Below are 20,523 nucleotides of genomic sequence, written 5' to 3'. Positions count from 1 at the left end.
GCAAGCAACTCCAGGTTTGGATTTGTTTTTCATCTGAGCATGCTACTGGAGAAGGCATTTGTGTGCAGTGCCATAGAGGATGGACTACTGCTGGTAGAACAGCATGCAGATAATATAGAACTGATGAATTCACAGTATCAAAATCACTATGAGAATCTACCAGGCAAAAAAAGAGTTATATTTTCTGCTAACTGCAAAAATCAAAGAGTATAAGGTGCTTAGAAAGGCAATGTTTTTGACAGAAATACTGGGGCTAATTAATGACATACTCTAATTAAACACCTTTTTACAACTGGTGGACTCAATTCTGGAAAACCAAAGCTATTTGTATAAAACTGACTTAATTTGTGTTAGCCTCTTAAGCCCAAGGCTGCACGCTGACGGCACTCAGAGCACACGTTGTAACAACAGCCACAGAGGTAGCAATTTCATGAGAAATAAAGGAGTTCACAGCTCCTGCCACACACTTTCACCAACTGATCAGAAAAGTGGGCTCAACTCAATTGAATAACCTTTCCCACCAGAAAAAAAAAAAAAAAAAAAAAAAGGATATTCAAAAATCTTCAATTTCAGGCAGTTTGTTCTTATGTGAATAGCCTGGGTTTCATAAGGGCAGCTTTAACTTTTTAATACATTATTATGTAAGAGCCTACATACTAGCCTATACTGTGAACAACACAGGTTCTTTATGCAGTGAGACAAAGGTAATGGTACGTGTGTGGACAGAATTAAGTATAAAACTAAGACTTACATGAGTAGGAAGCATTTTTCAAGTGAGAAATCATCTGAGAGTTCTGCTTGAAATCTTCTGGTCGCAGGGAAATATGACTGCCCACACACTGCCATCCACTCCAGATCCCAGTGCTGTCATGTCCATATGGATTTGCAGCAGGCACCTGAAGTTCAGTTCTGCAAAGCTTCCAGAACTTTGTCCCCAAGCCACATAAACGTGCACTTCAACCTTACGTTGTCACACCACCCCGAAGATGAGAACAAAAGAAAGCTCAAGGGCAGACAAAGCCAATTCACTGGAAAGTGTTTATAACTGATTTCTTTCTAAACTTGAAGGCACAACAAACCGTAATCACTGACCTGTAAACACGTTTCACATTAACCCCACGAGAAGTGGTCAAGCAATTATGGAAGCGTAGGAAGCAATCGTTAATAACTTATTTTTCCAGAAACAAGATCCCAAATTTTCAGGAATAGCTTCCAATGTAATTGCTGTGAAACTTGAAGAGCAAAAACAGCCACTCTGTAAATAAACAGATTTTACAATTTAAATAAACGGTTATTTTTTCCCTATAAAATAAAGTGTTACCTGATGCCTGAACGTTTCATATGGCACAATAATTAGGCTTCAATTGCACAAAGAAAGGAACTACTTTGTACTGGTAATGGCTAAATGCTATAACAATTTGTAAATTGAACTGTGTTGTAATTGCTGTAGAGAGTTATACAGTGAGTGAGTCTGCAGCAGCATCAGGCTTATAAAACAGGGTGACACATTTTGCATTAGGCTACTTTAGGAACTGCAGCTGCTTCAGCATGCAGCGTGCATTGGCAGCACTAAGCATAACTGCAGTTCCCACAAGCAACACACTGTGCCTCACAGCACTCCATCTCCAATGCAGTCACCTCTAATCTGCACCAGCAGAGATGTCAGAAAGCCATTATCCACGTTCCTGTGCATGTAAAGGTGCTCATGAGTTTGCTCTCTCCACTCTGGTTCTCGCTCCACATTCCCTCCAAACTTAATTTGCTAACGGTTTCTTTCTTTACTGTGCTGGCTTTGTGAAGTTGAGTGCAGACCAAACCTTTTCTTCGCTTCAAATCAAAACAAAACCACACAAAATCTGATATTAAGATATAATTCCACCATGCTAACTATCCTCATTCTATTCCAAGCATGCTGAATAATTGGAAGTAAAGAATTACGGATGGATGTTAAGAATTAAATTACACGAGGAATGAAGTATTTTAAGAAAAAAAACAGCTAAGCAGAAAACTATTTAGCTGGAGATTATGTAGAAAACACAACTACTATGCTGCAAAATTATGGAGTCAGAAGTTCTAATTTGCTTAACGGAATACTTTTACTTGTCTTTACTTTATTAGAATAAGAATCTTAGTTGCTTGGCTGCGCTCATGAAGTTGTTCCAGAAAAGCTGATGTGCTGTTTAGATTGTCTGGCCTAATCAACGATAATGTCTATAATTAAATCAGAATGCTATCATTCAAACATACTTAATTTAGAATATATTATAGATTTAAAAGTGTAAACAGTGACAAGGAAATAGTGAGCTTAATACAGCAATTAGAGAAAGGGTTTCATTAAGGGTCACTCCAGCATATGGATTCCATTTCACAGAAAATATCTGCCAAAGCCACGCAGAAGCCACAGGGGTTATTCTGTTACCACGGAATGCGAGTGCATCTGATCTTACAATGCTACAGGAGAAAGAGAGCGTGTAAATACTTGCTCTCTGATGTCAATGGAAAGCCGTCCACTGAAGCCACTGCTGATCAGAGTAAGAAAAGGAGTCGTTTCAAGCTGCAGAATTATTTCAGAAGCTGCAATGGATTCCTCCTGGTTGCCGGGCTGTTCACCGCAACGTGGCTCAGTGCCACTCTTAGCTCACCAGGTAAGATGCTCTTCAACTTCAGCCACAGCACTGAGGAAGCACACGTGCTGTTCTCAAGGCACGCACCCTGCACAGCTGTAAGGCACTGATACCTCTGTCATTAGGAGTGTTAGAAGGGACCTCGTGACAGTATCCTCCTGTAACTTCATCAGATTCCTTTCAACGACAAGTTTTAGGTTCCTCCTTATTTATTTAAAACAAAAACGGGAACAGGAAACATTGCAACGTGCGACTTCTTTGCAAAGCAACCGACAGCTCTCTCAGACAAAACGTAGACCTCAAATCAACTTTTCAACAACCTCTTCCACACCGAGCTTCAGAATTTGCCCTGTGCTAACTTACAGACCCCTTCTCTTCCTCAACACACGGCAATTCGTTATAAAGAGAAGCCAAAAAACCCGCAGGCGCTCGGCGCTGCCCCACCGCCCCGCTGCGCAGCGCTGCTCTCGGGCGCCCCCTGATGGGCACCGCGCACTGCGCGCCGCCGCCCCGCTCGCGCCCCTCCGCTGAGAAGCGGGAGTTTGTGCGAGGAGCTCCTGGCCGAGCCGGCCCTGCGGGGCCGCGATGAATGGAGGAGGTTCAGGTGCACCGTGCAAAACCTGATTTGACTTCTGAAACGGAGTTAGGGTTTGGCCGGTGCTGTGATGCTGACGGCTCCTTCTCCTCCAGAAAGGACCCTTTTCTCCAGATTGCTAGAGCGAAGCTTAGCGTTTTGTTAGAAAAAGACAACTTCGCACCACGGAACGGCATTAATTCCGTATTCAGCCCGCTCGCCGCAGGCACAGAGCTGTACCCATCTCCTGCAGCCGCCGTGCAGCTCCGTGCTCGGGTCCTCTTGGGTCCGGAACCCCTCCTTTCCCACACACGAGGAGCCTGACGGCCGAATTCTCTCTGAGCAGTTCTAATATTGGTTTGGAACAGCACTTAAAATGCGATGATACTAGCTCGTTAGAGTTTGTGTTTCCAGGATGTTTTGGGATTAGTGGTTAAAAAAAGCAGTCCCAGAAACAAGCTAGAGCAACTGCTGTGTATTAAAACAGGATGGAAAAAGTTATTCTATTGATGCCAGCTATGTTAGTCCACTGGCTAAATGATTAATGTTGATAATTCCCCTCCAGCAGACTCATTAAACCTGGACTTATTTTTCTTACAGACCTTTGACATTTCCTACTTTCTTAATATCAGAGGTAATGACAGTGGCGTGATTATATACTTATTCCTTTCCACCTTCAAGCAGTTTTCTTTGGCAGGAGTTACTTTTTAAGCAGAAAACCTGCACACGAGTATTCATTCTTTCCCAAAAACTGTTACAGCTCCATTAGCAATACTAAATGGCAGCGCCCAAGAGGAATGCACAACAACTCCTCTAAAAACTCAATAGTCAAGGTATTCAGAGCAATACCTTGAGAACGATATTTTCAACAAAACTGCAGTTTATAATGGTTAGGGGGGGTTCTGCCCATTCCCCCACGTTTCTTTTAGATCCTGTTGTCAAAAAATGTCCAAGTTAAACAAAGAAGAAATTACAGAATGAATCTGGAGCTTAGCCTTGAAGAATTAGGTTTCACTCTAATTGAGATCATACGCTGCATGTGCAGTTTTGGCACATAAGCCATATTAATCAGAAACTCTTTAATCGTGGATAATTTCTCCTGTGTGTGCCAGATCGGGCATTCTGCTGCTGGCCCGGCTTCTAAGTCTGTTTAAGAGTCCACCTTTGACTTCATAAACACCCGCTTACAAAATTGGGGTCAACTTCCTCCTATAAAGGTATGCTATGCTGGCGCTAAAAAAAATTCCCTTAATGATTAAATTGCATCTCACATGGAAATAAAAATGTGCAGATTCCAAAGGAATGACTATTTCTAGTGATTACAATTTGCGTTGGAAGTAGCCCTCACTCAAGCCTGTCTGTGAAGTACACAACAGATGAAAACCAGGGAAGATGATCCAACAGCCACAGTATGAAATTTGATGAGTGCACTGAGCATCATTTAATCTACTGTTATTATACTACTGCAGAGATCCAAGTCCAGAAAGAGTAAACAGGGCAAAAAATAGTTTCGTGCATTCCATTTAAGATGCAGTAGGCAGTGTGAGTAATAACATCTACTGGATTGTCTACCTTTGTTACAGGAATGAAGACAGAACTTGCAAAACAGACAGCGAGGTGCCCCGTATGCATGGATGAAACCCTCTTCCCACCAACTGACGTAAATTATGAAATTTTATTCGCTACGACTTCATTGGAATCCACAAACTTATTCTAAAAGTTTGGCTGTTTTTGCAAGAAGTAAAATTAACTGCATTCCTCCTACTGAAAAATGCTATTGCTTGCATCACTTGTGCCTTTTATTAGATTGTCAGAATACTTAAACTTTAATATTCTGAATGAGTAAATAGAACCATAAAACCTAGCTGAGATTTATCATAATGCACAAGCAACCTTGTACAATAAATGGATCTTTCCATACATTTCTACACCTTTTGTCTCCAGAGTACATTTTATATTTAAGCTACTCAACAGTATGACACCCATGAAAGATAAAATTACTACTCCAGACTTATCCTGAGAGGAATTTTAAAGTAGTAAAGCAAAACAAATTGCAGCATAATGCATAAACAGAAAAAGAAAAAAATTAAGGGAATCCTCTCTACCCAATCATACCACTTCCATGAAACATCCGACACTCTGCACTAATGCCCATAACTTATTTTAGTGGTGACTGCTAGACTTTCCATTATAAAATTCCCAGCTTCAGACACCCCTCCTTCTTTCTACAGCTCTATTAACTACCTGCAGCCCGCCTTATGCATCGTGTCCCTCTTCTCTCACACTTCTCTACAGTAAAATGTTGTGTTCTGTCTCTCTTCAAACATTATGATCCACCTTCCTCCGCATTTCATGGAAGAATGCTGTTCCAAATCTTAGTTTGTTCTTACTTCAACCTTTTAGCCCCACAACATTTTCAACAAGAAGGAAGAGCCAATTGTAAGATTATGCTGGAAATCCAGAAGTTACCATTGGACACAGAAGCTGCCAAGAGGCCTGTATGGCAGGCGCAGGCAAAGTGGGAATGAGAGAAAAATAAGGAATTGCTGTAACACTACCCACTTATTTTGCTAATTGCTTTCTTTACGTAGCTATAATTTGCAGGTTTCTGCAGGCAATTAGTACATTTAGTACATACGTAATTCTGCTCCTCATCAGGTTCACCACACATTTTAATAGGAGACATGGACCAATGGTACGTATTTATAACAAACGAGCAAACTTTAGGTGTAACGACAGCCAACCCCTCCCGTTTCATTGCTGAGCCATATGGCATGGGATACCCTTGTGTCAGGTTGGGTTGGCTGCCCTGGTTCTGTCCCTCCTGCTGGCTGGCAGGGCAGCATGAGGAGCCGTGAGTCCTCAACCAAGTGTAAGCACTGCTTTGCAACAACCAGAACATGTTTTTTTTTTTTTTATCAACTTTGTTCTTGTCCTAAATCCAAAAACAAGAGCATACTATGAAGAAAATTAACTTTATCCAAGCCAGGACCAGGACAGTGACTTATGAAAACTCCAAATAGTACACATTATGTCTTAGAAGGATTCCCAATGATTACATCTTTCTTACTATTGCACTGCTCTAAAAGAAATGCAGCAGAAATAAACCCTCAGAAGCACCATGAGATGCACAAAATCCACCTCATGTATTTCAGTGGCTGTCCCACACCTTCCTCTGAAAAAGCAAAATGCAACTTGAATAGAAAAACGCTTCTTGTTATGAACTCAATATTGTAAACTGTTCAGAAAACAAACAAACAAAAACAGTAGTATGGAAAAGTAGGAATGAATGCTTCAGTTTTACCAATTTACCAAGACTTCCAATTAAAACTAAGCCTCTGTCAGGCTTTTCTGGGGATCACTCTCTCAGGAAGCTGATTTTTTGTTCCAAAATAACAAAGACAGACCCCAGTTAAAGTGTTGAGACTGCTACCAGAGAGCTTCAGGCAGTTCCCAGTGATGAAACAGCAGCAATTCTTGCATTTGATGAAGGCAGCTGAGTTCTGTTAAATCCACCTCCTTTTTTTAACTGAACTGCGTTTCCATCTGACGCAGGATTCTCATGATGGCTGCATGGAGATTCAAGGAAAATTAGAAGAATTCCTGCACATTACAGAGATTACCAAAAAAACCCAACCAACACCTCTAAATATCTAAAAGTTTCAATATCTTTCAGTGGAAGACAGGCTGTGAAGTAACTACCAGAGGCTTTTGTGGTCCTCGCATGGAATGTGAGAAATTCTGAGGAAATTCTGAGGAAAGAGTGTGAGATTCTCATGCTCTCTTAATGCTTTTCTAATGGCAGAAGCCTCCAACCGGAAATAAGCGAGCCTGCCGTCCCAGACAGCTCCAATGTTTCCACAAGGAAATAGAAAAGGAATGAGCACATTAAAAAACCCCATAAGGATGGCAGAGGACAGAGAGAGAACCGCGACATACTCTGCTCACTCAGGTAACCTGGAATGACTCATTGCTCACCTCAGGCGGTCAATCAGAGGTTCAGACCGTGATCAACAGTTCCCATCCACCACCGAATGCTGATACCATGGCAGACGGATCAGAAGCAAAAAACATATTCAGTTACTCATAAAAATAAAGCCAGGTCTCAAACTCAAAACCAGATTACCTCGTCTTGGTGACTGCATGTCAGCTGTCATGGCGCCTGCAGAACAGGCGAGGTAATGCCACAAGGTGTGAAGTCTGAGTTAGAATGATCTGAATAGCATCACGTTTTGCTACGGGCCAGGAAAACTAAGACTGAGGGTTACCACAGATCATCTGAAGCACTGACTTGTTAGATCACAGTAATTTTATCGCAGGTTGCGGCCGTGAAAACTATAATTGTGTGCAGTCTGGTAAAGCTGTGTTTTTGGTCGTTGTCTTCTTGTTTAGGAGTCAGAAAAAGTCTTCTTGTCAGGTGCTGAATTTGATGTTTAAGTCAGACCAAGGATCAGATAGGACTTAACCAGCATTTTTGGAGCGATTCTTTGGTGCCTCCTAATTCAGTACAGCTTAATGCTGTAGTGAAGTCCAGGCTTCATTAAAAAACCCGTGAATGGCTTAGGGAGATATCAGACTATGAATGGGTAACTTTTATAGCTGCTGAGAGCTGCTGTACACTACAGTCTTGCAGTCTGACTATTGAAGACCATTTTATATATTTACAAGCTCAGTTTCTGCATTTTTTCTTCACTTGAAAGCTTTAAACCTCGTTTATTTCAAAATAGTTGTAGAATGACGTTGGCTTTTGTTAAGCATTATACTTGTTCTAAACTTTACCTAATTTGCTGTGTAAATAACAAAATTCCATTCATAAACTGTCTTATCTAGAAAAAAAAAAAGAAAAAAATCCTCTTGCATTGGATCAGCTGATGACAAAGGCTAAAATAAACTGCTTTCTTGGTTTTGAACAGAGAAAATCAGAACCAGAGAGTAGGAAACAAAGAACTGCCTCACCAGATATAACCTATGGCAAAGTTGTTCTTTCCATCTGACTTTCAAACTGTCGTGGTTTTTCCTTATTAGTATATCTAATTATAATAGGAAAAATGTGCAACATCACTGACTTATGGTGAAATTGGCACTAGTTATCTCACTATTCCTCTTAATAATACTTAGCAAAAATGGTCATGTAAATCTCCAAAGCATGACAGCATGCTATTAGCCATCAAACTTCAGAGCCATATTTCAAAGCTCATCGCTTGGAGTCAAAGAGAAACTCTTTGCAAACAGCTGTGCTCATTAGTAATTTCTTAATATTTAATATAAGAAATAAAGACTGAAATCTTTGATGGAAATGAATCAAAGTTCTATCTGGATTTCAGCAGGGCTGAGGTATCGCTGACGGAATTATGAAAGCCTTTGTCAATGGATGTAAACTAGTAAAATGTGCCCTCTGAAAGAATGTTAACTTCCAAGTCTCTTGTCAGATAATGGCACCATTCACCAGCAAGAATGGCATGTTTAATCTGATGGATTGAACATCCTTTAATCCTTCCAGCTATCCATTAAACTGTTTATTCTCAGTGTAAATTGTTCCAGCCATAAATTTACACCAGCTAAAGTGCCTATCATGCTGGTTTACGCTCAGCCACGTCCACAGATTTTGTATTATCTGACACACATCTACAGATTTTCAAAGTAACCTTGTACTGTCTAAATTTTAAGTCCTTAGGCAGGCCAAATTAAAGCTTTATTTTCCAATAGGAGCATTCCAACATTTAGGAAAAGCAATCTGTTTTTAAGGGGCACGCTTCTTATATTGCACCTCAAATGCTTGTGCTCTGGTGTCTCCAAATTGGAGGAATTTAGCCAAAAACCTCATTGAAAATGCTCGTATTTGTATTGCTCTGGGCTCAAGCTAGTATTCACTTAAGTTAGCACGACTCTTGACCACATTGTTTGGAGAAGATTTACAATGCAGTCACATCAATAGTAAGTGTCCATTATACAGTGAAAACAAGGCAAACATTTCCGTAGCTCAAACTACTGAAAAGTTTTCTAGAGAAGTCCAAGATGCTCTTCTTGCATTTTTCCCCCAACCTTCCCTGGACCACAGTTAACCTTTTTCTTTCCAGTTTATGGGATTTTTGCCCGCCCTGCAGGGGTACACACCTCTATTAAAGTTAGGGCATTAATTCTCCCTGCTTGATTCAAGATTTCTGCTCTGTTATTTTGAGTGGTACAGAGTAACAATTTTATACCAAACTTTTTCCACATCTTTTAATATATTTATCAGGAATTTTGTTGTGCGTTATTGACTAGAAGTAAAACAAACTTGAGTGTTAATAGGAATCAACATTACTCTCCTTTTCTCTGGCTTGCAACCAGCAAAGGAAATAGCAATGAAACACCAAATTCATCTGACGTTTTGAGGCCAGTCTCTGATATTTCATGTCCTCTGTCACAGTTTGCTAAGGGCCATGATATTTCCTAAATGTCAGACTCAAAAGCACGGTATGTTTGCTGATCAGTACAAACATGCAATCTACCAATTTGCACGCTATATGCTTGCATGATAACTATATCACAGACAGCATGAGCCAACTACAGTTACCAACTAGCATAGCAACTCCATCCCAGCTACAGACTGGATTTTTATGGAGCAAATCCCACATTCAGCCCCTGGGAACTGAAAATGGCAGAAGTTTTATGCAAAATCCAGGCAGCAAAAAGCCCAGGTACCCTTTGAGTTCTGCTCCTTACTTGCTTTCTTTTTTATGTCTCATTCACCCAGCACCTTGTTTACCATGGTCACCAAACATCCCGTGTGATTCACTCTCTGCCAGGCAGAGGGCTTCTGAGACTAAAGGAATCATTTTTGTCTTAAAGTCAGCGATTCTTTGCAGTCATGTCTGTCTGGAAGATTTCAGCAGCCTGAAGAGAAAACGGGTTTTTTTGTGGGTTATTGATGATTATCACTGAAATATTCAGAGAAGTAGTTGCTCACCCGAGTTCCAGCTTTTTGTATTAAAGCATGCTTTTGTCTGTAAGTCTGTTTTGGAAGCGTGCTCACAGTTTTCATCTAATGCTACAGTAATGAAAGGTAGAGGTGTATTTTGTTAAATACAAAATCCAACTGTCATTTTGAATTATTTGTGGAAACAAAGTTGTTACTCCATATGGAGATCTACTTCACCATTTTTTCATATAAAGCTCTGATTTTCAGTCATTCTATTTCCAATATTGACACAAAGTGAGGATTAGAAATAAAGTTAGTGAAATAATTGTTTTGCATCACTTCAAAGCTTTCGGAGTTAGCTGCAGTTCACGTTGTTTTCCTTTTTCTGAATTGGTTCATTGATTGGGGACATGTTTCTGCAGGGCATCAGGAATCACATTCCTTATGTTTAATGTGCAGCCTAGCCATCCATTTCATCCACTTTTTTTTTTTTTTTCCTACCACACTTCCATTATTTGATAGAGAAGTATTTTTTTTGTTTAATAAAGACTTGATTATTTGCTAGTTTTGGGATGTGCCTTTTTAAAATATACTGGCAAGGCTTTGGAAAGAAAACATTACTCCGAGACACAATTTTAGCAAAGCCTGTAATTTTCTATATCCCTTTTCCCTCAATTCTCTTTAAAATTGCAGCGAAGAGGTTGACATTTAAATTCGATCTTCCTTTAGGATTTTTCCAGCTCCACCTTTATTAACCCCTTCCTACAATTAGCACACATATCTGCAAGATATCAAACAGGCCTTTTTGCAGGAAAACTGCAGTTAAGAAAGTTCAGTTTGACTTTTGAACATTTCCAGTTTCTTTCAAACACACCCCAGGAAGAATAAAAACATGAAGTGGCACCTAAAAGTTGAAGCTAACATAAAACATCATCAGTGGTTTAAAATTCTGATTCTGGTAATGGACCCATATATGCTTCACCACAGAACCATCACTGTTTAAGAGAGAACCAAAACTCTCAAACTCCAACTGACTTAATGAAGAAAAAATCCTATTCTGAATTATCTTAGTGGTTGAAGCTGATGACAAGAATTGCACATCAGGACTGCCTTATTTCAATTTCTGCATTTGAAACAGATGAAGACCTTACTCCCTACACATCAAAGTTCAGTACGTGCCAGAGCATTCAATATAATTTACATCCAGCTACAAACACTTCTGTGGAATGAGAGCTCATTTTAAAAGACAATCTCCTTCTAGTCTCAGCACTCTATTAAATAACTTCAGCTGCACACTACCTAAGCATTTAAAAGAAAAATCTTAAGTGTTATTTTTTAAGTTATCTCATCATGGTGGCTCTCTGGCACATCATCAAGCAACAGAGATATCCTGACCAGTGCAATGTGTTTGCTTCTAACCACCTGTAGCTTTCATGTCAAAAAAGAAAGAGCTTCCAAAAAAAAAAAAAAAAAAAAACCATCCCAGTTGATTTAAATAAATTTGCAAAACTGACAAAAATTGTACTTTTCTGTAACATCTCCTTTAAGGCGTAAATGCAGTTCAGATTAGTGGGGGAATGAACATAAGTTTAACAAAGGAGTCTTCCATGTTTGCATTTTATCACCATCTACACAAGAATCCAGCAGGAATACACGCAGCCCATTTGACAAACACCACAACTCTTCTAGTGCCAGGCATGAGGATGAGCAATGCACAACCAGCAATAAAAAGGGCAACAGCTGCTAAAACCCCCAACTATTTATCCCAACAAATTGGGATGCTGGAAGAGAAGCATATTACTCAATCTACTCATTTTAAATCATTCTTGTTTGTTTGTTGTTTTTGCTTGCTTTATTTATTTTATATACATATTGTTCACTGCTTGTATTAGCCCAGACAAAGATGCACAGAGATAAGTATAGAAATAGTTGAGATCGTTTCTTTCAGGATGGCACCCATGGAAGTCCTTGCTGTGAGGGAACTCAAAAATGCAAAGTGAATTTTAGTCCAACCGTGTCCAATTTGGAGACGAAGCACAACAAACCTGGAAACGTCAGTTCCTTTTCCCCCCACAATCTGAAATTCAAAAAGTAGATAATGTTCTCCCAAACCCAGGGCCCACTCTGGACTTGCACTGTTTTCAGTGTATATTTATATCAGTTGCTGCAGCTGTATTGAGAAAGAAATGTTACCATAGTGAAACCAGCCCTTCTCACAGTAGTATGATCTTACAGAACTGGGTAGACTTCCAAGGCTTTGAGTACTGGTTTTGTTGAGAAATGCTTCCAAAAATCAAAAGTTTATCTGAAACTCATGCATGTCACTGACTGACTGCACCAGAAAGGTCCTAACCACTGTCCTGGGTTGGTTTGTTTTTTTTTTTTTTTACCATTACATCTGTAACCTCTGATATTTGGTGCCATGCCACAACAGCAGCACTCCACCTGACTGTGTATTTGCAGTTCCAACCAAGAGCAGAAACAGATGGCATCTCTCCTCAGCAGTGTTAGCACGAGGAAGTTTACCACAAGCTAGATAGCATCTGCAAATCACCTGCCTGCAAAGCCGTGTTCCACAAGGTTAGATCACAAATTACAAGCATGTAGTGCTTAGTGCTCTATACACTACAAAAGGGGTGAGATGGAGAGCTCACTTTGGGTAGCTTTACACAGCAGACAGTTCTAGGATTCACATGGTGCTTCCATGTTCAGATGACACTGCTTTTCTGGACAGAGACAGGAGTACAGAACACACATGAATTACACATCAACGCTGACCATTCTAAGGGTAAATGCAAACAGCAGCCAAGAGCACGGCCTTCACATGTCTTCAAGAGTATTCAGGAGTCTGCTTATAGACAAATAGCAAAATATTTATTACTGCACTGAAGCTTACATTCAAGAGATTGATCGATATTTCATCTGGAGAGTCGATGAAGAAATTAAAGGCTAAGATTCAGGCAGAGTTGAGTTTTATTCTTTTCTTAAGGTGATCCACTGTTCAGCTGGCATTATGAGGTGCACCCCACACCATGTATCAATTAAGCATAAATATAACTGTATATTTACTCTTTGCTTCTGATCTCAGATTCTGTTGTCAAAGTCTGCATGGAATTCTCTTTCCTACAATCAGTGGCTGAGATCCACCACTAACTGCCATCTGCCCTCTCATTTCCTCCAAGTCTAGTAACTACAAGACATACACAGCCAGGCTTGTTTGCTCTGCTAGTTCATTTAATTTTCCTAATCGCTGCCAAATCAAACACCATTTTTACTCACATAAAGTTAAAAGAGTGACATGAGAGAAAGAGGAAAGGAACGGTTTTAGTCACGTTGGGTTTGTATTTTAGGTAAGACATATTTCTGCAGTTTTGCACATTTAGCAGTGATTTTACTTTTAAACTATCTCAAAACAAAATTATCTAAATGCAGTTTGAAGTACTACTGAAAAATCATTAATGGAGTCTCTGAATGAAGGGATACATGACAGAAATTGTGATGCTAGCAAGAGATGACGCAGAGAACTTCGTTCCCAAGTATCTGGGAGAGAGGACTGAGGAATGCATTCCACATTTACCAGACACTTCAGTGACTACCGAGGCAATATTTAAACAGCAGGAAAACAAAAGCAGTAAATCATCTCCACTATAACTGGCACTGCTGCAGCAGACTAGATCAGTTCTTGGAAATACAGCAGAGCTTCCAAGCTCAGTTAGACATGCCAGCGCACAGCCTTGAAGCTAAGTAAGATTAATGGAGAAATCCTGATGCCACCTACCCCTAGTGATGTTAGTGCTGAAGAACAGAAAATTGATTCCAAAACCACAGCATCGTGTTCACACACAGAATACTGGACATGTCATTTTCAGGAGGCTAACTTCAAATTCTTTCATCATCACATATACAATTTCAGGTTCAATTTGCACTATGCATATACGTTCTCTTGCTCAGAAAAAACTCAGCTGCTGTGCTAACATGGACCCAAAGCATGCTTGCCCCAAATGTCTGAAAGGTAATTCACGATTGCAAACAAAAGTTTTCTTATTTCCTTTTCTCTGTGGAATGCATCTGAGCACCTGAAGAGCTGGGGCTCCTGCTTTCTGCCTAACTGCTGTGGTGCAACATGGGCTTTGCAGAATCACAGACTGTTTCTACCATTTATGTTCCAGTAGTAACCCTGGCTTTCATGGATTTCTAAACTAGTTCAACGAATTTGTCCTAGAGGCAAAGTAATGACCAATCTGCCCTCGTCATTTTTGTCATTTCAGGAATTATATCATTGCAAAAGGTCAGTTCTCACACAGCCTAAGCTTTTAAACAGTTCCCTGCTGGGGCATTAATATTTCTCCTGGGCTGTTAAATATTTGGAACACAACCCAACATATGGTCAGAAGTAACAGGTGATGACCAGATATGCCTAGGGACATTGAAGTTCCCATACTGTCCTCCAGAAAACACTATAATGTCTGTTAAGTAGTCAGTACTATTTGCAGTGCTTTCTTTGGGGCTTTTTTGTTCTTTTCTTACTTTAACCTCCAACCAGTGACTATTGGGGATAAGCTGAATTCAAATCCGTGTATCCTTCTGAGAGCTTACTATGTTTGGTGACTTGAGTTGTTCCTAGCATGAGAATAACAGTACTATTCTCAGTATTGCTGTACTACTCTTCAACAATAATTACTATTTTTTAGGAAGAAAAAAGACTCTTTTCAAAATACAACTTAAAAAAGCAGGAATTACGTACCAAAGCATCATCATATTTTAACATTTGTATCTTGATACGATAACTAAGAATCTAGTAAGCTTATGCAAGCCATTTAAAAAGCACAAAGAAAATAATTCTACTTGATGTTAAAGCAAGAACTTCATTGTAATGATTGTCATATTTTCCTGCTCCTTAACAGACAGACTTTTGCCTTGCATTGGTAACAATAAAACGCTATGCATTTCATCTCATGTTCATACTTTAAGTGACATCTCTCTAAAAACTGGGAAGTTATTTCCTTAATACACCATCAGTGATGTCTAAAAAATTCACTTCTTACATAAAAACTGCTCATTTCTGTGCATTTGTAATAAACAGTAGATGATTTAGAAATCTTCTTACATTCCATTGGGAGAAACTTGTCAGTTTTTGTGCTGAAAAGCACATTCATATTAACAATATTAGCTTTTGTAAGGATCCAGGCATGGGTTCTACACTGAAAAAGGTTTCTTCAAGTGAGATGAAGTAGGAAGCAAACCACAAAAAGTACTCACAGACATTATCAAATTAGTTCACTTGATAAGAGCTTCCTTTCCAGCACCGTACAGTTTCTGCTGGAAAGGCATTCAGAAGCTGTGTCTGAAGTTAATATTCCCATAACATTAATGTAATAAATAATGCAGTCTTACTCATTGTCAGGGGCTGTTGATGACACAGGTCTATTCAGCAGCCCACTCACCTTCCCTTGCTTGAGGCAGCTTAGGAACTGAAACACAATCATCTCATTGACCACAGAAGGAAGAAAGCCTGGCTGTCTCATCCAAACTGATTGAGAAGAGTTTGGGTCTGACTTTATGAGTGTTTTGCGCTCAGAGCTTCAGCTGAAATCAATGGTAGAAATCACTTTTTATACATAGGTTTCCTGTAAAGGTTTATGGCAAGTATTTATTTCCATCTCTTTGCATTGTTCCCTATATGTATATATTTTAATTCACAGGAAAAACGAAACAAAACAAAACAAAAAGTCAAACACATGGAAATGTTCGTGGCATCTCAAGGGACAAGAACATGGCAAAAAGCCAAATAATAGATTCTATTTATTTGAAAACTACTCAAATGCATCTACAGCTGTAAATGATGGATAAATTGGAAATGCATAATCTTGAAAATAAAAATAAAGATATTGAGAATATCCCATCAGCTGTTAATCCTACTGGCTTTGTATGAATTACTATGCTGATACAAAAACTTAACTCCTCTTTTTTTATCATTATCATTTATGAGGGTTTTTTTTAGGTTGATTAGTTGGGATTTTGTATGTTGGGTTTTTTTGTTTGTTTGTTTGGGTTTTATTTCTTGCTGGCTTCTTGGTAGATTTTGTTTGTTGGTTGGTTTGCTTTTAATTTAAGTGCTGCCTAAATGGTAACTCAGACACAGAGCCTAGGCCCATCCTTCTGCTGTCTTTGGCAATCCTTACTCTGAATTTTTTATCCTTATTCTTGCTGAGGTTTCTGACATTCCCAGTGCAAGGTCTGGGCTCTGTACACACTGAGCACTGACTTCAGAAACTGAAATAGTTCTGCAAGACGTGGTCTCTGTGGTCTTCTAACAGAAGACAAAATTTGATCCTTATAAGTATGTTATTAGAATAGTCCTATTCACTCTTACAGTAAGTCTGAATAACCACCTGTTAAATTACCCCCTTATCACAAGAAGCAAGTCTCCCCCAGGATCAAACACTGTTTATAAAACTCTTAAAATTGTCATTTTATATATATATATATATATATATATATATATATATAATTAAGATTAGGCTATCGGATCACAGACAAACTGAGATAACTTACACAGCAGCAACTGAAAACTAATGTTAGATAACCTTCTGTAAGGAAACACACATCTGTACGTTAGGGATTCAGAAGACAGAAGCCCCGAGCTGACAGCCCAAGCTCCCAGATGCACTTCTGCCATGTAAAAAGGCTGCAATCTGCAGCCACTTGGCTGCAGTACAGACAGCACTGCCTTGATGCAGCAACTGAACTGAATGAAAGACTCTGTGTATGTGTGGGGAACATAAACGGGATATTAATTATTAATTTTGACAAGTCTGAATGCTTTAATAATGTATATTTTAAGCTGCGGGGTTTTTAAAAAGCCATTGAGGCTAAAACAAGCTGACTTTGTGGCTTGGGCTCTCATTCCTCCACTTACACCAAAATGCACAGCGACAACAAAATGGGTTGTGACAGACTTTGGTGAGAGCGGTCTTGTTTTGTATATTTAATAAAGGGTTGATAAATACAAGGTTTAAAGTATAAGGTTTGGAATATATCAACCAGAACACACTACGTGTTAACCAACCTGACACACGAGGCAATTTGAATTCATACTTGCACAAACTGACTCATCTGTTGATCCCCTCCTGCCTTACTACTTCCAGTAGTGTAGTACCAGCACAGGTGACATTGTATTTAAATACAAATGTAGAATTGGTGCAGCAAAACGTGCCGTATATTAATCCTACTTGATTCTGCAAACAATGGGAACTATGTGTTAGATCTCTACCATGTAACTGTTAGGTTACTGTAGGTAAGGTAGGTAGCTGTTAGGTAAAACTCCAGGTTTCATCTGAAACTGAGATGGACTTGAAAGTCAACAACTACATAGAGCACAGAAATAATAGTGGATATATTTTAGAATTGAAATCAAATTGCTTCTTCCTTTCACCCTATGCAACTTTTGAAAGGTTTTCTAATTTGATTAACCATACTTTTTCATGTTACAATTTGTAATATCAAGATGAAGTAGAAAGTTCTCATCTCCAAGAACGGTCACAATACTACCTGTTGTCTATTCTACCTGTTAGTTATCTTTTACCTTGAGCGTGGTGATGATTGGTTTGGGCCTTTTGATGTTTTTTGGTTTTGGAGGGGGGGGTTGTTTGTTTGGTTTGATTTGCACTTTGTGTGTGTTTGGTTGATTTTATAACCAATAGGAAATTCAATTGAGCAACACGTACCAAGTCACATAGTTCAAAAATCCACTGTCAAATATATAGGAATATTTTAATGAATTTGATATTTTCCGACTAGAAATGGAGAGAGAATTTTGGAGTTAGAGGAAACAGGTGGGAAAACAAGTTTTCTTCCTATTCAATTCTACCATCATCACACACAAAATGAAAGTAAAAAAAAAAAGCAGACCCTACAGCTGGTCAGTAGCCTAATGAAGTCTGGTTTCCTGTGGTTTTCTGTTCTATATTCTATATTCTAATGTTCTTCAGCAATTCTGCTTTGCCCCAGTTTGAATGCAAAGAGAGCTTACCAGCAAATCCACTAAATCCTCACACAGCCACAGTGGTTAATGGCTTCTCAAAAGGTGCTGGAACTGGCATGAATTAGAAAGGTTGATAGACAGTGTGCTCGTGTAGGTCTTGTTTCCAGAGAACAGAGATTGAAAAATCAGAAAGCAGCAATGTTTCATTTTGGAAGGAAATCAATCTTCTGTCCAGTTGCTTGTTGCCATGGCCAAAGAACAGGTCTGCCTATGAACTAATACTTCCAAAGACAAGTGCCCCATAGTTTCCTCTTACTTCCTAGTTAGGGTCGTATGGTTAGGTCGTGGTTGGGCTCAATGATTTTTAAGGTCATTTTCAACCTGAGTAATTCTATGATTTATGATCCTAAATTCTTTTTTCTCAGTGGTTGCTCTTAAAATCTTAACATCAACCTTTACGAAGACAAACACAGACCATTTTCTTCTGTATAAAAGATGTGCTTGCAACTAAGGATACATGAAATGCTACATCTTTTTTGTTCCAGTTAGTAAACACTAAAGATCTCCCTATAAGTAACTCTGACACATCAGTTTGCACATCTCCATATCTTTTATCTTCAGCTCTGCTATTCCCTCACTTCATTTCAGAAAATGTTATCTTGAAAATGAAAACAATTCAGAATTAGGCCACCATTTTGGTAAGTCTTTAAAAGACCCCAAAGTACCATTTGTGCAAACATCTCCAGCAAGCTTAACTAATCCATATGTAAGGCAGCAAGTTGGCTGCTACTGGCATCCTACCCACAGAAGCAGAGTTCTGCACCACTTACTGGTGTTGTGGTTGACCAGCCAATACTGTAGACTATAATGACAGTAAAAAAAATCTAGTCACTCTGCTCTGCAAAAACCAACAGGGATATATATATATTATTAATTTATAGGGAGACACAGTTAACAGGTATCAACCTATGCATAATAAAAGAAAGGAAAAGGGCAAGAAAAAAAAAAAAACCCTGGCAGTATCAGAAGATCAGCACACAGTGCTCCCTGGACTAAGGCAGCAGATTTTTAATTGGTGCAAATTATTCACCATTCTCTGCAGCTTAGCAAATAATCTGTTTCAAGGGAAAAACAGGTGGAGCTCTGTCAAACTAATTCCCAGAAGTGGCAGTCAGAAGTCTGCATAACAATATAGCAGCTAACCTGTGTGCACATGTACATCTCATTGTCTGCAACTATTTCTAGTCCTGCTGGATAATGATAGTATGAGATGAAAAGAACAGTTGAAACTCAAGCTGTTAAAGACATGAAAAGCATTTCTTTAAAAAAAAAAAACAACTCACAGTAATGAACTCACAATAAGCATTAACCTCTAAATTATCTGAAACAATAAGAAGAGCATTCAGCTAGGTACGATTATTAGAATTCCCTGTACAGTAGTTTTCATTAAATCTAATATTAATTGAATAATACCTAGCATTACCAATTAAGCCTAATATTACCCAACCCCTCATTATTAAAGCAGAGCTAGCTTTAAACCCCATCCTAAGACCTGTAAAGGCAAGAATCTTGGTCATCTTCTACCAACGCTGCTAGCCTCAAGTCTGTAAAACACATTCTTAAAATGGATTCAGCCAAGCCCTGAAGCACGTGCATAATTCTGAGCCCTGCTGGAGACCCAGAACTTCAGAGCATGCTTTAAAAGCACAGGATTTTTTGCCAAAGTAAAGGCTGAGATTTAACAGGAACAAAGCAACCTAAAATTTAAGCAAAGCCCTAAAAATAGCTGTTTCTTTTGTGAGGAACAGCATAGTCAGCTTCTTCCTGTGTGTTCAATTAATCAAAAAAAAAAAAAAAAAAAAAGTCCTTTTAAGCAAGGATTAAATTGCAGTTACTACCAAAAAACCTTAGCAACTTAGGCTATTTAAACGGATTTTTTGGACTGAAAAAACTTCTGCTTCTGTTTTTATACCCAATTCTGAATGCAAGAATGTATTTCCCAGTCACATCTGAAAGATGCATTATAAGTGAAATAAACGTACCTTCATCTTTCTCTGTATGATACAACATTCTTCTGATGTTTTTAATCTTGCTTCAAACACTGGAGGAAACTGCTTACTCCTTAAAGCGTCCTGCTACAAAACTGAAAGACTTTTAACCTCTAAACATACTGCTAAAAAATCTGACTCACAAGAGTCTGTGGGAGACATTTGTATTTAGTAGCTTGTGGTAGCAGTGGTGATGTGAAGACGGTTGGACTAGATGATCTTATAGGTCGTTCCCAACCTTGTGATTCTATGATTAGACCAAGCTGTGTCCTGCTCAACAGGCAAAGTTAATTCACAGCTTTGAAAACTAAGCGTTTGCTCAGACAGCAGACAAATGCATCACCCACAGAGGTAAAATAGAGTCAATAGGCACAAACACCTGAAATGTTGCC

At 39.0% G+C, this 20,523-nt stretch overlaps 1 long non-coding RNA gene across 1 annotated transcript; it reads right to left on the bottom strand.

Moving 5' to 3' along the window:
• Positions 1-6,168: 6,168 nt before the first annotated feature.
• LOC149916419 (uncharacterized) lies at positions 6,169-20,283 on the bottom strand. Its single transcript, XR_016470223.1, has 3 exons — positions 20,126-20,283; positions 7,177-7,235; positions 6,169-6,767 (listed from the first exon to the last, which is right to left on the bottom strand). It is a non-coding gene; the product is annotated as an uncharacterized LOC149916419 (long non-coding RNA).
• Between the last annotated feature and the right edge of the window lie 240 nt (positions 20,284-20,523).

Source organism: Phasianus colchicus, chromosome 11 (genome assembly GCF_987193195.1).
Source record: "Phasianus colchicus chromosome 11, bPhaCol1.hap1.1, whole genome shotgun sequence".
In the NCBI taxonomy this organism is placed as follows: domain Eukaryota; kingdom Metazoa; phylum Chordata; class Aves; order Galliformes; family Phasianidae; genus Phasianus; species Phasianus colchicus.
Note: the sequence above shows the minus strand (reverse complement) of the source record. Positions and strands in the feature narration are given on the sequence as shown.